We start from the raw sequence: 14,992 nt of genomic DNA, 5'->3' as shown, positions 1-14,992 counted from the left end.
AGAAAGGATCCCTGGAAAGCAAAAGCCAATTTATTTATATATACCTCCATAAAAGTCTCAATAGACCTCCTTTTCCAAATTTTGTTTAAAATACACACACAAACCAGTTCTCTACACCCGTTATCTGTTCTGATTGTGCAAATAATAAAAAGGAATGACTAACCCTGACAGGAGACTGAAAATAGCATCAATACACAGATGAATTGCAAGCCCTGCTTTGCAGCTATTCCAAGACTGAAGTTTCAACATTCAGTTGCATCCCCAACACCGTATTCTGTTGGCATATTTGTAAGGAACACAAGTCTACTTCTGTGCAGAGACACTTGGCACTCTGCTTTGATCTACCTGCAGTAGATTTTCTTGCTGAGGAAGGAGCTACAATTGCACGCTTTCCATAGCATCAAAGCCCCTGTCCTTTTCAGCTACTCTCTGATGAACAGGAAGGGACCCAGAGGGTGAGGTGAAATTTGGCTGCGGGTGATCTCTGGCTCACAAGCCGGAAGGGGGAGGAATGTGATGCAGTTCACATATAAAGGTGGAGCTGCCTAGTTTGCATCTTGTGAATCAATACGAGAACTGAAACACCGCCGACTTTTGAAATGTGTGCTTCTCTGAATTTTGCAGAGCAGTTTTTTTGAGCAACGTGATGTGAACACAAATGCATATGCTAGCGTCAAGTGTGTATATGAATTCATATAAGAGCATATAAAAGATTAAAATGCACAATATTTTAAAAAAATGTGTGTTGTAGGCAAAATTGCACAAAACACATTGAGAGAAATTCATACTACAATGCTGATGAAATTCCATGAAAATTTTGCAAATTGAAAAAAAAATGGAGTGAGGGGCTGCTGAGCACCCATTATACATACTTCATGTGTAAATATTCAGAGTACGCACATGCTTTAAATATTTCATAAAAAATAACTTCAGGTGAGGATAATATTGCAAACTCAACTGTATTCCAGCGAGAACAGAAACACTTCATGTGATGGGATGATGAGCTGCTTGTGCGTAAAAGCTTAGTCCCTCAGAGTTTGCTCAGCTTAGCAAGACTCTGTCTTTAGCGGAGCCCTTAAGCGTGGCTCCCTCAATCGCTGGCAGAATCCGACAGTGGGCGTTTACGGAATCTACTCCAGCATAAAAGCTCCTTGACGGAAACGCGTCGTCTGGATTCTCGGCGCGACAGTTTCCGGCGAGGAGTGGGTGTACCTATGGGAGGACCTGAGACCTCTCCGCTGTTATTGCTGGAAGACTCCCTGAGCCTTTCCTTCATTTCTCTCTCTCTCTGATCTCCCACTCTCCCCCTGCTGGTGCCTTCCTCCGCTGCTGAGTCTCTCCTGACTTCTGAGAGACCCTCCACCTCCTGCCTTTCCGATGGCAGTTCCCTGACACTTCACAAACACCCCTTTCCTTTCCTTTTGTGCAAGCAATACAGAGGTAAAAACCCATGAGTATGTTTTTTAAAAGATACATGCATTGTGTGTGTGTGTGTGTGTGTGCGCGCGCACACACACACTTGAAATAGGTATAGGACACTAATTATATGTGCAGCTGGGAGTGAAAGCAAATCTACAGGATTTCATATGGATCCGTTACTGAAACAAAGATAGCAATAAGCCCAAATGCCCTTATTAAGTTTACAAAGCTGAGGTATGGCAGTTCAGAGAGAGCTTCTGCGTTCATTGTAAAGAGATGAAGTGAGATCAGGTTGCGTGCATATGCTAGGGCTTCAGAGGACCAAGGATGGTATTCAACTATATATTACTCAAAGTAGACCCACTGCAACTAAAGAACGTTTTAAGTTAGGCCCATTAATTTCAACTGGTCTGCTATGGGTAAAATTTAGTTGAATGCCACCCCAACTCTTTACTTCTTCAAAAGGCTCCTATTTGTATGTTTCTGAAACTAAGAGCCACTGTCCGCATGCAGCATTTCTTGCAGACCCTTTCTGAACAGCTCTTGTACTAGATGTAGTGATGTACTAAAATGTAGTAATTCTAGGGAAATGATTTTTATTTTGAAATTTGTTGCTACATTTCTATCCCACCTTTTCCTCCCCATTCCCTTTTGATTTTACACCAACTCTGTAAGGGAGGCTAGGCTGAGGGAGTGTGACTGGTTCAAATTCACCAGGTTGAGCTACATGGAAGAGTAGGGATTTGAACCCTCATCCTCCTGGATCTTAGTCCAACACTCTAACCACCATGCCACAACTGCCTAATAATTTCAGCCACTGTGTATTTCTGATAGTAACCCACTTTGCTATATATAAGCAAGCTACTCCCATTCTAGAGCAAGTTTCCTTCTCTCTTAAAATGCTTATATCTCAGCATGACTGCAGAAAGGAAGCGGGGGGGGGGGGGACATGTATGCTGCTGAGGAAGTTTGATTTGCCCCTAGCCTGCCTCGTTATGTTGCTGAAAGCCAGTGCACAAACTGACAGAAGCTTTTTCAATTGAAAGCAAGTCAATACTGCCTTACATCTTTGTCTGGTGGCTGACACTTCATTCCAAATTATTGTATATCAATGTGACATGCCTAAATGAAATGAGATTGCAACAGCCTCCAGAGGTTTTAAAGGCTATGCAAATATTTTCCTGTTAAGAACCTTGCTGTAAATGTAGTTTGTGTGTTTGTCTGTGTCCATGTGCGTGTCCACCCCCCTGCAATACAATCTTATATGGGAACACTTACAAACTAGATTTTTTATTATATACTTGAGAGAGATTGGGGGTGGGGGTGAGAGGGCTGTCAGCATAGCAAACAACACTATCAAGCCACACGTAAGTGGATGATTTTACCAGAAGATGCGAGTTAGGAGGCACTGAAAATCCTGGCCAAATGTTTTCTTGACTGGGCCTGCATAATATAGTGTCCTCTACTCATTTTTCTTCTTCTCTTTTTCCTAATAGAAAAGAGCCCATTTCTACTTGCCTCCCCTCAGTTTATTTTGTTAAGCTATTAACATTTATTTTTTATAGAAAGTCTGTCAAAGGAGCATGCTGGTATTATTCCAAAGGCCAATCTCCTTAGCAACTCCTTTGTCTTCATCAGTATACCTTGATACAGTCCTGTCACTAAGAAAATTTTCATTTTGCTCTGGTGGAATATAATTGTTGATTCCTGAATCTGAAGAAAGCTGGTAATGCTGGCCATGAAAAGAAATAGCAGATTAAGCTAATTGTGAATTAACAGTGTTATATAGTGAATTATATAGTGAAACATGCAACACTATATAATACTAAACCATGATTTGTTAAACTATGGGTTATTAAAGCATGGCTTTGTTTTATGTGTGAACTTAGTCCAGCGGCTTAACTAGAGTTCATTAACTAGCGTTAAGCATCACTGGTTAAACAGGGTTTGTAGCTGGTTTATAAACTTTAGTTAATGTTAACTATAGCTTAGTGTTGCATGCAATCCGGTACCTCCTCCTTAACTACAGCTACAGAGCTATCACTGCCTTAGAATGTAGCAAAAATTTCAAACAAGATAATTCTCCACATTGTTGTTCACATGAATAATTCCTCATATTGCTTATTTATTTGTCTGCATATGCTTTGCCTTTCTACCCTTCAATATATTTCATACACAAATATATAGTCATAAGAACAAAAAGGCAAAGGATAGAAAATCAGTATGTTTATTGCACATGACTAATAAAGTTATTATTAAGAAATACAATCAAAATCCTTTTAAACTGCCATGGATTTTGGAGTTTGGACTGGAAAATAGAAGTTTTGTTTGAGTCTTGAATTTTTGGAAGCTGGCACTCCTAAAGGACTTGTCTTTCACTTGAACTTTCCCCCCCTTATCTGTGACTTCTGACTGTCCAGGTGGGAATTAACAGAACTCACGGAACACCACAGAGAATAAAAATGCACTTAAAATAGCCCCTGTTCCTTCCTTCAATAAAATAGTCTCTGAAGAACCAGGCAGCACATGAACTATTGTGGAATGCAGAACAGCTGCTGTGTTCACTACAGAGTCCCTGAGCTGATTCTATCTAAGCTTATTATTGCAAAGCGCTATGGGACACCGTGACTATCAAAGGAGCCACTTAAAAGAAAATTCTGCTCTAGTCCATAAATAAAATTGCCAACTTAACAATGTAACTTGCAGTATAGTTTCCTGCAGAAGTTTTCTTTACAGCACTACTGTTGGGAGTTTATACTGCCATTAAAATCCACTATCTGTTCAGTTCAACCAATGTTCCAGTGACATATGATATGCTATATTATGTTACATCATATTATTGAAGAATCATAGGGTTGGAGGTCCTCTAGTTCAGTCCCATTCTCGGTGCATTATCTACATTGTGTGGGATACAACTGCGGTACCTCTGACCAGTCACTAGCTAGCTGCTATTTAAATGCTCCCAGTGAAGGAAATGTTTCCACCAACTCCTGAGACATCCTGTTCCATTATCAGATAGCTCTTACTGTTAGAGTTTTCCTGAATGTTTACCCAAAAATCTCCTGCCTTCCCATTTCCACTCATTATTTCTAGTCCTACTTTCTGGACCATTCTGATCCATCTCCTACATGACACACCTCACAAGCGCTCCTCAATCCTCCCTGCTACATGCTAAGCATATCAAACTATTTCAACTGTTCCTCATAGGGTTTCCAGGCCCCTCCCTATCTAACTGGATAGTGGACATCTTCTACTTGGTCAATGTCACTCTTAAAATGTGGTGCTCAGAACAGGACACCGTATTCCAGATCTGGTCTGAGCAGTGCAGAACAGGATGGAACTATTACTTCTTGTCATTATATAGAATTATTTTCATTCCTTTTCTTAGGATAGATTAGACAAGTAGTTTAGAAGACCAACATCTCAAGAACCTACATGCACCTGGTGTTTCAAGTTGTGTAGTTTTGGGCTACACCAATATATGGTAAATCTAAGAGGATAATACAATCACGTTATGCTCATCTTCTTGTGTGTCAACAGAACCCCCAAGAAATGTAGCACAGTTGTGTCAGTATTACATGATACCATCACAACCGTTACAGTGGCTGGCATGGGGCAAGCCACAAAAATGGGTGCAATCTGGGTATTCAAAGAGAGGAGGACTTAGCCAGGAATCAATACTTTCTCTGAGATCAGAGGCACTCCAATACTGATGTAACATGATACCTGCAATGTCTGGGAGTGCCCAGATGACAGCCTCACATCCTCCTCCACCTCTTTCCACAGTTACAATGAAAGATAACATTGTGGCCAATCATGTAGCAGAAGAACATGCTAACTGATGTCTCTGCTATCTGGTTCTGGGTTCATTGAGCAGATCCCATAGCATTGTATAGTTGGGGGGGGGGGAATGGGCGCATTTTCCTAGCAGAAGTGTGTCAGTAGGAAGCCCCACTGATCCCATTAGCCTATGGCTGCTTCTTCTTACCTTCCTGCCTCCATGTGATTCAAATCGGCTCCTCAGATCTTCCAAAGGGATATCAAAGCGCTCTATCTTGCGACGAATGCCTGGAGGCCCTTCCTTGTACACCTCAGTGGAGGGGTTGTTTTTGGCCATGGTTCTGGGTGGCTCGACAGCAGTGATTTTAATCCTGAAGTCAGCTGTGAATGCTCACTTCCTGCTTTCCTCCTGCAGAGTCCCCAATTTCCTCCACCATCCAAGGCTGTTATTTCAGCTAAGAGTCAGCAATCACTCTCCTCTCATCTGGATCTTGTGAACATCAGCAACAGAGGACTACAGTGGAACTGCACAACACTTGGGGAGCCAGTCCTTTGTATATCTTCAATTCCGTATGAAGCATGCGAGATGCCTTCAGAAGCAGATATCTGGGCAGCACCAGGGTGAACTGAAAAGAGCAATTGAATGATTTAGTCATCATGGCACATGAAAGAAGCCCCGAGATATCTCTAAAGCTAACCTGTCCCAGTTTGGTGCCCTCATAAGAAAAGTGAGATTAGAATCTTTTGGATCCATTATTCCACAAGCGCATAAATAAGGCCAGAGTATCTTGCAGAGTGAGTCTGTCAATGGCATAAGCAATTCTCCACCCCATAAAAATGAAAATAATGGGACACAGAATTCTGAAAACTGTAGAAACCTGAAATATTTATATGTTTAAAACATATTTAGCCTGCTCTTCACTGCAAAGTAATTTCAAAACAGAGCATATTAAAAGCAGATAAATTGCACATCAGATGCACAACCAACCAATCTGACATTAAACCCCAAGAAAGACCTAGGCAAAACTTACATTTTTAATTGGTGCTGGAGATTTAACTCTTTGTGCCATTCATATCTCAGTTGGGAGTTAAAAAGCTGGGACATTAGAATTTTTTTCATTCACTGAAATTTGTTGTTTTTATATACAACAATGTGTTCCTTGGCATCTTTTGGGGGGGGGGGCATCCTTTATTCTCAGCTTGCATTTCCTTTGCCAAATATTATGTTCCTTATTTGTTCTCCCAATTTGGAGATGACCTCCTTTTTCCAAAGGAAGCCTTTTCGCCTCTAATACCTTCTTTGACTCTTCTCTTTAACCACATAGGCATCCTCTTGGCCCTGGTGGTACCTTCCTTGATCTGTGGTATACACTGAAACAAATATTTAAATGATGCATTGTTTATCATTTTATTACAACTGTTGTTAATTTTTAAGGGGCTGGATATGGGGCACATTTCATGTTGTTTGCCCTGGGAGCAAAGATACCCAGTTCTGCACCCCATCTCAATTCCTGCACTTGCGTGAGCCATAGTAAGAACAGTTTATGTGCATGCTGCAGTAGTTCTATGTTAGCATAGCTGACAGGCCTGAAGATCAGGCTCCTCAGGGGTCTGCAAGGTTACGGATCCAGTAGACACACAACTGCTGGACCCTTGCCCTGAAACAGCTACTTTCCACAAGAAAACTGTAGATGGTAGCTTGTCCCCCTACCTGGATGTAGCTAGGTCCTCTACCATGGCAGACCTCAAGGAAATATAACCATGGTGCTCTTCAAAAGGAAGATATGCAGAATTCTAACTGCCCCCAAGCATCAAAGGTGCAGCAGAGGGAGTAGGATTGCACAGTAAATGTATCTGCTGAAAATATAATTGTCTATAGTGCAGATGAAAGCTATAGGTAGCTGAGAAGGCCCGTTTGTAATAGAAATCCAAATGTAACAGCAGGGTAATGCACAACACTCTAACACTGCTATTACTTTTGGACTGTTTTATTAGAAGCAACTAAAAAGTCCCAGGGAATTGAGCAAGCGCTTGATTTCTTCCACTAACTCCCATTCCGTTGATAAAGACAAACCATTATTTTAGAGTTGTCACTAGCAGATAAACACCCCTACACATCCCTCTGACTTTTTCTGGCACAATCTAACTAAATAATCTTGAGCTGATTCAGTTCGATATTATTGGGGCAGTATTTTCAATATCCTGCCACCTATGTTTGCCCGGTGGGAAATCTCGACTAAGAAGCAGCTGCCTTTAAAATCTTAAGGATTGTAGCTGTAATGCATGCCTTTTCATCCAAGAAAAGGCATATATCAGGAAGAATGTTGCAGGCTAAGAAGGATGCAGAAGGGACATGTACTTATTAGGACTTGATAGTAAATAATAGGTCCCTTCCTCCCTTCTGCCAACTGTTCATCTTGTCCACGCTGCCTGCAGCGCTCTGCCTCCTGTGAGCAGGTAAACTACAGCCAAACAAAAGAGCCAAACCAGGATGTGAGCACTCCACAAGTACAATGACAGATAGTACTTATACTGCTCCTTACATGGGGTTAGGCTTAGTGTTAGGCCACATTCACACCATACAATTAAAGTACAATGATACCATTACGATAAACAGCGATGGCTCTCCCCCAAGAATCCTAGGAGCAGTGCTTTGTTAAGGGTGCTGAGAGTTGTTAGGAGGCCCCTATTCCTCCTACAGTTCTCCAGTTCTCAAAGTGGTTTAACAATCAATCACTCTTCACAGGAAACTCTGTGTCATGAACTGGCAGGACGACGGGGAGAAGGAAGAGGATCCTGGCAAGGAGTGCAGAGGACTACCGTGGATCCTGGCAAGGGACTGGGACACACCGGGGCAAGCAGGGGATAGGGAAGAAAGTACTCACAGAGTGATGGAGGATGACAAGGGGATGGGGGTCAATGCACAGGAACCAGAGGCAGCAGGACCCATCACCAGAGGGCCTCCTGTCTCCACCAACATGGTGGGCTCTGAGGCATAGGGAGCAGTGAGAGGGGTGTTCTAGGAGGCTGAGGCAGGCAAGGGCCCATTGCCCAGCTCCCTAGCTGGCCAGGGTGGAGCTTGCTATCTTTGGAAGTGTGTGATTCCTCAGCTGGAGAAGGCTTGGAACAGGTGAGGGTCACCTGCCTCGTCAAGCCCAGATGCTGCAATCAGCATGCAAAGTACAAAGGGGAAACAAGCTGAGGTGCTGCGTCCATGTTGATGGACCTCAGCTTGGTGCTCCAGGATCTCTGCAGGACTGTGCTTCAGTTTGGACTTTGGATCTGTGAATTGACCCTGGACTGGGCATTTGGCATACTGACTTGCCACCAAGCAGGCCAGGGGTTCAGGACATTCTTGGAATTGTTTCTGGAGAGTGGGAAATGGACATGGTGCTGTTGTTGTTTTGCCTTTCCTTCCTCCTGAAGCGTCCCTATGAAGTGAACAAAACCCCCACCTCACAGCACACATTCCTTCAGCCCTAATCCTTTCCTTCAGTGTAAACTGGTAGCTGCTCCAGCTGACCTTCTCTTTCTCCCTGCCAACTGACACCTCACCATTCCATACATCTTGTAAAGCCACCAGTCTTTTGAGTTTTTCAAAATCTGTCTCTCTGGGTATTATTCAACTAAGTGTCATTGAGAGCAGACCCATTGAAATGAACAAGCATGACCTAGTTAGGTCCATTAATTTCAGTGGGTCTACTCTGAGTTCGATACAACCCTGTGAGTGGAATTGGACGTAGTGCAAAGGAGATTGTTCCACCAGCCAAAGCATTTCTGCTTGCCCAATGAAATGATGTTCCGTCTCATCACCCTGCGCATGGTCCTTAGGGTTCTCCTGACCTTCCAGAGCAGATTTTGAGGAGGTGTGGCAGCATGTGGAGAGAGGAATGTGTGGGGAAAGCCTTGTTGTGCTAGTGGGAATCCTTCTACTAGAGGCCCGGATAGTAGACTCCGCCCCTCTATCTTTCCATTTACAAACATAAAATATTTCTCTATGACCTGAGAATCCCATGAGGACATCGAAGCCCCTAAATGTTCTGTGTGACTCCACCTCACTTCCAAGCTGATAAACACTCAGAGCCCTCTCCCAAGTCTGCTATTAGAGGGATTAGAACAACAACAACAGCCCAACTTCACTGTGCACTAAATCCTCTGACTTCAGTGGACTCGGGGAGATCTCAAGTGCCATAATTGATTGGATGGTGAACTATTTATATAAACAGAGATGGGTGCGGGGGGAGGGGTTGATTTCAGGCAGACAGGGCTAGTTTATTTAAGCATACAGAGTGTAAATGCTCTTCTCAATTAGCTGTGTGTAAATACATTTCATTGCATGAATCAAGGGAATAGGCAGGGCAAACTAAATTGAGCAAACAAGGGCCAATTCTGCTTTGATAACAGCTTTGCAGATTTCTTCCCCTCCACTGTGCTGATCATGTCTGGTCCCTATGACAGCTGAATTTAGCACATTTGGCATATAGACAAAGTTAATGGAGGGGGGGGGGTTTGCAACTGAACTGCTGCAGATATCTCAGCACTGAGCACCGTTTGCCTCGTCCAAGGAAGTTATTTATAGATTTCTTTTTCATATCTGAAAATGTTTGGCTTCTCCTAACAGGCTTATTTTTTTAAAAAAAGAAAAAAGTGGGGATGGAGATTAGGCTGCCATTTCTGTTGCTATAAACCGTTGCTGAACAAAACTCCCTCTTGTCTTTATGGCTGCATTATCTGGGCTGTCTAGGATCAGATTAAATTCATAAAGATGGGTGTTGTGGGGCGGGGGGCAGGGGTAGAGCATTAAGGCTGTCAGGTTGTGTGCTCCCCCCAGCCCTCCAGATAGTACACCAATGGTTCCCTAGAGAAGAGGTGTCATTTACTGAACTGATCCAATGCTAGATTTAAAAAAAGGTGTGTGTGTGTGGGGGGGGGGGTTAATGATCTTTGCTAAAAGGCCAAGAAGAAAGACTGCAGATTTCCACCCCCCTCCTGCAAAGCACTGAAAGCAGAAGACTTTGAATGCTTCTTCTTCAGATGCCCCCCAAGGGCTGATCTTTTAAGCCAGACCTATTATATTATAATTAATGGAGAGGCAGGCAATACATCAGGAATCACCAAAGGGGGCAATGTGCTGGTACAGTAGAAAATCAGCTAATTGGCTTGTGAGTTAAGTATATCATTTGGCTACTTCATATTTCTGAAGTTGCCTGCAGCAATGCTCCTGTCTATCAAGATTGAAGCAGCAACACTTTTGTACTTAGGGGGGGAAATCACTCCAGGTGGGGGTTAACTAATGAATGCCAGATAATCAATGCTTTCTGCTGTTGAAGACCATTATGACAGCTGAATGCTGTGTTTTCTCAGATTTGGAACAGCAGTCTGTAGAGGCACTGCATTTTAATGTTCAGGTGAAGTAAAACAGAGGTGTGGGGACAGGCACTGTTCTTTCTCTACCCACATAGTCAAATATTTATCAGCAGATGTTTCCAAAACACTTTGTTAAAGGGAATATTCCATTACCAGTGATGTAGTCCCACCAGCTCCAATGAAACTGTATTGACTTCACACAGCCACTGAACCATAGAATAATATGCTGTTTATTCACAAAAAATCATCCTGTTTTCAAAGATTGTTGTTTACCCAGAATCATAGGAGCCAACTCCTAGGGGCCAAGGTCCTTTTGCCCCTCACCAAAATAAAATATTTGAGGGGGACAGGGCCCCCTAAAGTTGTTGGGTATTGCCATTCATATGGTGTGTATGTGCCATGTCATGTGGTGGATTATGTGGGATGGGGCTTACCTGCTCCCCACCCAATATTTTATTCAGGTTGACACCCCTGCCCAGAGTTCTGATTGTCCATTATGGTTTGTGGGGCTTGGAGCTCTAAGGGACCTGTTGCTTTAACCAAGGAAACAGCTGAGACGAGAACCTCGTTTAGGAGCTGGAGACACTACCCTTTTCTGGCTGTCAGCCATACTGGCGCTTCCACATTCCCTTGAAGCTCCTATTTGGCTCTCTGACTCCTGGGCTCATGTTGCCATGAGGGAAATGGGGGAGCAAGAGCTGGCCAAGAACCAGTGGCGTAGCGTGGGTTGTCAGCACCCGGGGCAAGGCAAGTAATTTGCGCCCCCTAACCCGTGGATTTGCACCCCCTAACCCGTGGATTTGCGCCCCCTAACCCGTGGATTTGCCCTAACACCAGATGTTGCACCCGGTGCGGCCGGCCCCCCCTGCACCCCCCGCGCTACGCCACTGCCAAGAACCCAGCTGAGTGGGGTCATCTGGGGTTTTGGAGTACATTGTCAGCAACATGCTGATGACTCACAGCTCTATTTCTCCATTAGGTCTGCAGGTGGGGCAGTGGGTGTGCTGGACTGTTGTCCTGCCTCAGTAATGGACTGGATGAGAGTCAATAACCTGATGGTCAGTCCAGATAAGGCAGATGCACTGTTAATGAGTGGTTCCCTAGACCAGTGTTTCCCAACCTTGTGCCTCCAGCTGTTTTTGGACTACAATTCCCATCATCCCTTGCCACTGGTCTTGCTAGTCAGGGATGATGGGAGTCGTAGTTCAAAAACAGCTGGAGGCACAAGGTTGGGAAACACTGCCCTAGACAGTTCCCTGTTTGTGAGACAGAAAGGAAATGGTCTGTAATGATTGCTGCTGGGGTCTCAGTTGAGGTAGGGAGGGCAGCTGGGCCCAACATGCAGGGCCTATTCAATTCTGTCTGGGTTGGTGAAGGAGTAGCTGTCCACCCAGGCTGGCAGGACACGTCTAGAGTTAATACTAAACAGCATTTGCAAACCGTGCACCTTCCAACCACCAGTATACGATATTTATACACAAATTATATCTGGTTCAGTGGTTTAATTATGAAGCAATTATAAATCTGACATTCAGCCATGGTTATCCATCAGGAGAACAAATTCACTATGACTCTAAGCCTTACACGAGCAATAAATTTGACCATAGCACTTGACCTGATTTTAAAACAGTCTCCAACACACATATTGGATGTGAAGCTCTGCCAGCAAATTCCTGGTCCACATTTTAACAACGATATATGCAAAGGATCTGGAGTTTGCATTAAGCAAAGTGTTGAAACATCAACACTGATTGCTGCTCTAATCCTCTAACTCCTATGATCTGCTCCTAGCTGTTTAAATCATTATGCAACATCAATGGGGACTTTTCCTCAATTACATGATGAAGATTTGACATTTGGGTATGACATTTATTTTCATTCATTCCCAAATTTTGTAAGGGCTTAGCATCTGGAAGGAAATAAATATAAGGCAAGGAAGTCCTGGACGTTGGCCTAAATTTAAATCATTATTTTGGACTTTGCCGCCAACATTCACAACCCACTTTTAAAAACTGCTACATGCAAGCAAGTCTCTTGGCCTTCTCTGTTGCTTTCTTTAAGTGTTCACAATAATAATTTCACTTTAGTTGCACATTGGCATAGGCAGTTTTCAAATTTGGCCTCTTGGTCAACCAAAGAGGACAGCTTCTGCTTCATTTGTTCCATTCCTCCTTCCAAGAAAGGGACAAGAAAGCCATGCTCCTATGCACAGTTACCTTAGAGTCAATATCATTAAACACAGTGGGACTTACTTCTGAGTAAACATGCATAGGCTTACCCTGCACATGTACCGATTTACTGCAGCTACAGTTTGCTCAAGCTTCTTCATAATTTCCCATGGAAGCACTAATTTACATTTTTGGGCATTTCAAATCCCATCTCCTATTAATCTGGATAAGCTGTCAGGTGGAGCCCCACATCAAATTTATATGAATTATTTGCACAGCTTATACAATTAATGACAAGAAGGAGAAAGAAGGAGAGTGTTTCAGGGCCAAGAGGAGATAATCTCTTGCTTGTTTGGTTTGGTATTCATGGCACTGTGGCCCTTCTAAAACAGATTGATGTCTACTAGTGCATTTCCTATCTTGTATCTTCTTGTCTCTAACCATGACAGTTATGTTCACAAACATTTCACAATCAGGAAAAGCTCTTTATAAGAGAGATCCAGTAGAGGTCTTCAGGGCCAGCTCCAAGGATTGGCATTCTTGGACCCTTGCTGAGGTCTATATCCTAGTGGGGACCCATTGCCAATTCCTGGACTCTCCTGACCCTGCTGCTCCAGATCCTTGATGCCCTGGCCAGTTCTCATTCCCCCTCTGACTGAGCAAGCTGGGAGGAGAAGGAGCAGTAAACTCTGTACACCTTGTTCCAGTAAACTCTGTACACCTTGTTCCATCTGAAGGTGGTGTGGCTGGGCCTGAAGGCAGAGGCGAATGGCAACAGCAGGGAGGATGTGAGCCACTTGGAGAGGAGCCCACTAAGAGCATCTCGCTCAAGGAGCAAGACAATCGGCAATGAGGATCTTCATGCAAACTCCCTCATGTTGGAGACAATATACCTCTTGCTGGAAACTGCTGGAGGGGAGAGTGTTGTTGTGCACAACTACTGCTTGCAACATCATATCCCATGACCATAAGAAACAATAATGCGTAGCAATACTGTAGCACCCTGCTTGTGGTTAACGCTTAGCTGGAATGAAATATTCAACGCAGCAATAGAGAAATTAAAATAATAATTTATTTGTCAGACAAATAAATGAGAGGCACAGTGGTATATGGTTACCAAGCTCTGGCCTGGCCTCCTGCCGTTATGGCCAGCACTTATATTTCCTTAATCCAGCCCCCTTGCTCCTCCTGTGGCTGCCTCTGTCCAATCAGCCTGATTGAAATTCCTATTGGCTGTTTGCTAGAACCAATCACAAAAGATACACCCATTTCCTTTTTGCCTTTTATGGGAAACAAAAAGCTATATATTCTTCTATCTATAAATGACAAATAAGTAGTCATATATCTTACATTTGTCTCAACAAGGAACCTTAATTACCAGCTCACCTCTTGCCCTCCTTGCCCTATTGCCCTCCAAAACAGATGGTTAATCTTAAATTTTTATCTTAAACAGATGTCAAGGATCTTGAGTTCACACCATCATTGAAAGATCTCCTTCTTTTGGAGGTCTTTAAACAAAGGCCTGACAACCATATGTGTGCTCTAATGATGTTTCCTGCTTGGCAGGGGGGGCTGGGCTGATGGCCCCTGTGGTCTCTTCCAACTATATGAAATAAGAATCTAGCATAAGGATTTAACATTTCTTAGCTTCTAATTCCTTTGCATAATTACAATACAATATCAAGACAACGGTTTTGTTCCTCCTCAGCTTGTGTGAATTAAAAGCCCATGCAATTACCAGCATGGCATCTCCTCCAGCGCAGCATCAATGCTGAATTGTGCTTGGGGCTTGTTGGGAGAAGGGACAGAATCTCACTCAGGCTTACTGCAGTGGACAGTAAGTCTGATCTCAACAGGCAGCCCATTGAGTTGATTCAGCCCAATGAGCATTTCCTATTGACCGAAGAATATTTTGGTAGGCACTGCTGATTATCAGAGCCTTACTGAAGCCTGTGTCAGTCACATTGAGCGACCCAGTGCTCTGATCCTTATCCTGTGTGCCAATCCTGAATCTTGATATTTTCTCATTTAGTCCTGCCAGAGAGCCCAAGCTAAATCCTGAACTTGGTCCACATCCAGACAGCATCTCATCCTAAAATGCCACTCCTTTTTAAACTTCTAGAAACTCGTTTCTCGGTCGTTTCTTTGTGGATCTGGGGCCATACGTCATGGTCACTTTTTGACATGTGGAATGTGACTCTGCACCCAGCTCTGCTCTCTGCATCCCAGAATCGCTTTTTTTTGGAGCTGGGCAATCA

This window comes from Podarcis cretensis, assembly GCF_951804945.1.
Source record: "Podarcis cretensis genome assembly, chromosome: 1".
NCBI lineage: Eukaryota > Metazoa > Chordata > Lepidosauria > Squamata > Lacertidae > Podarcis > Podarcis cretensis.
Note: the sequence above shows the minus strand (reverse complement) of the source record.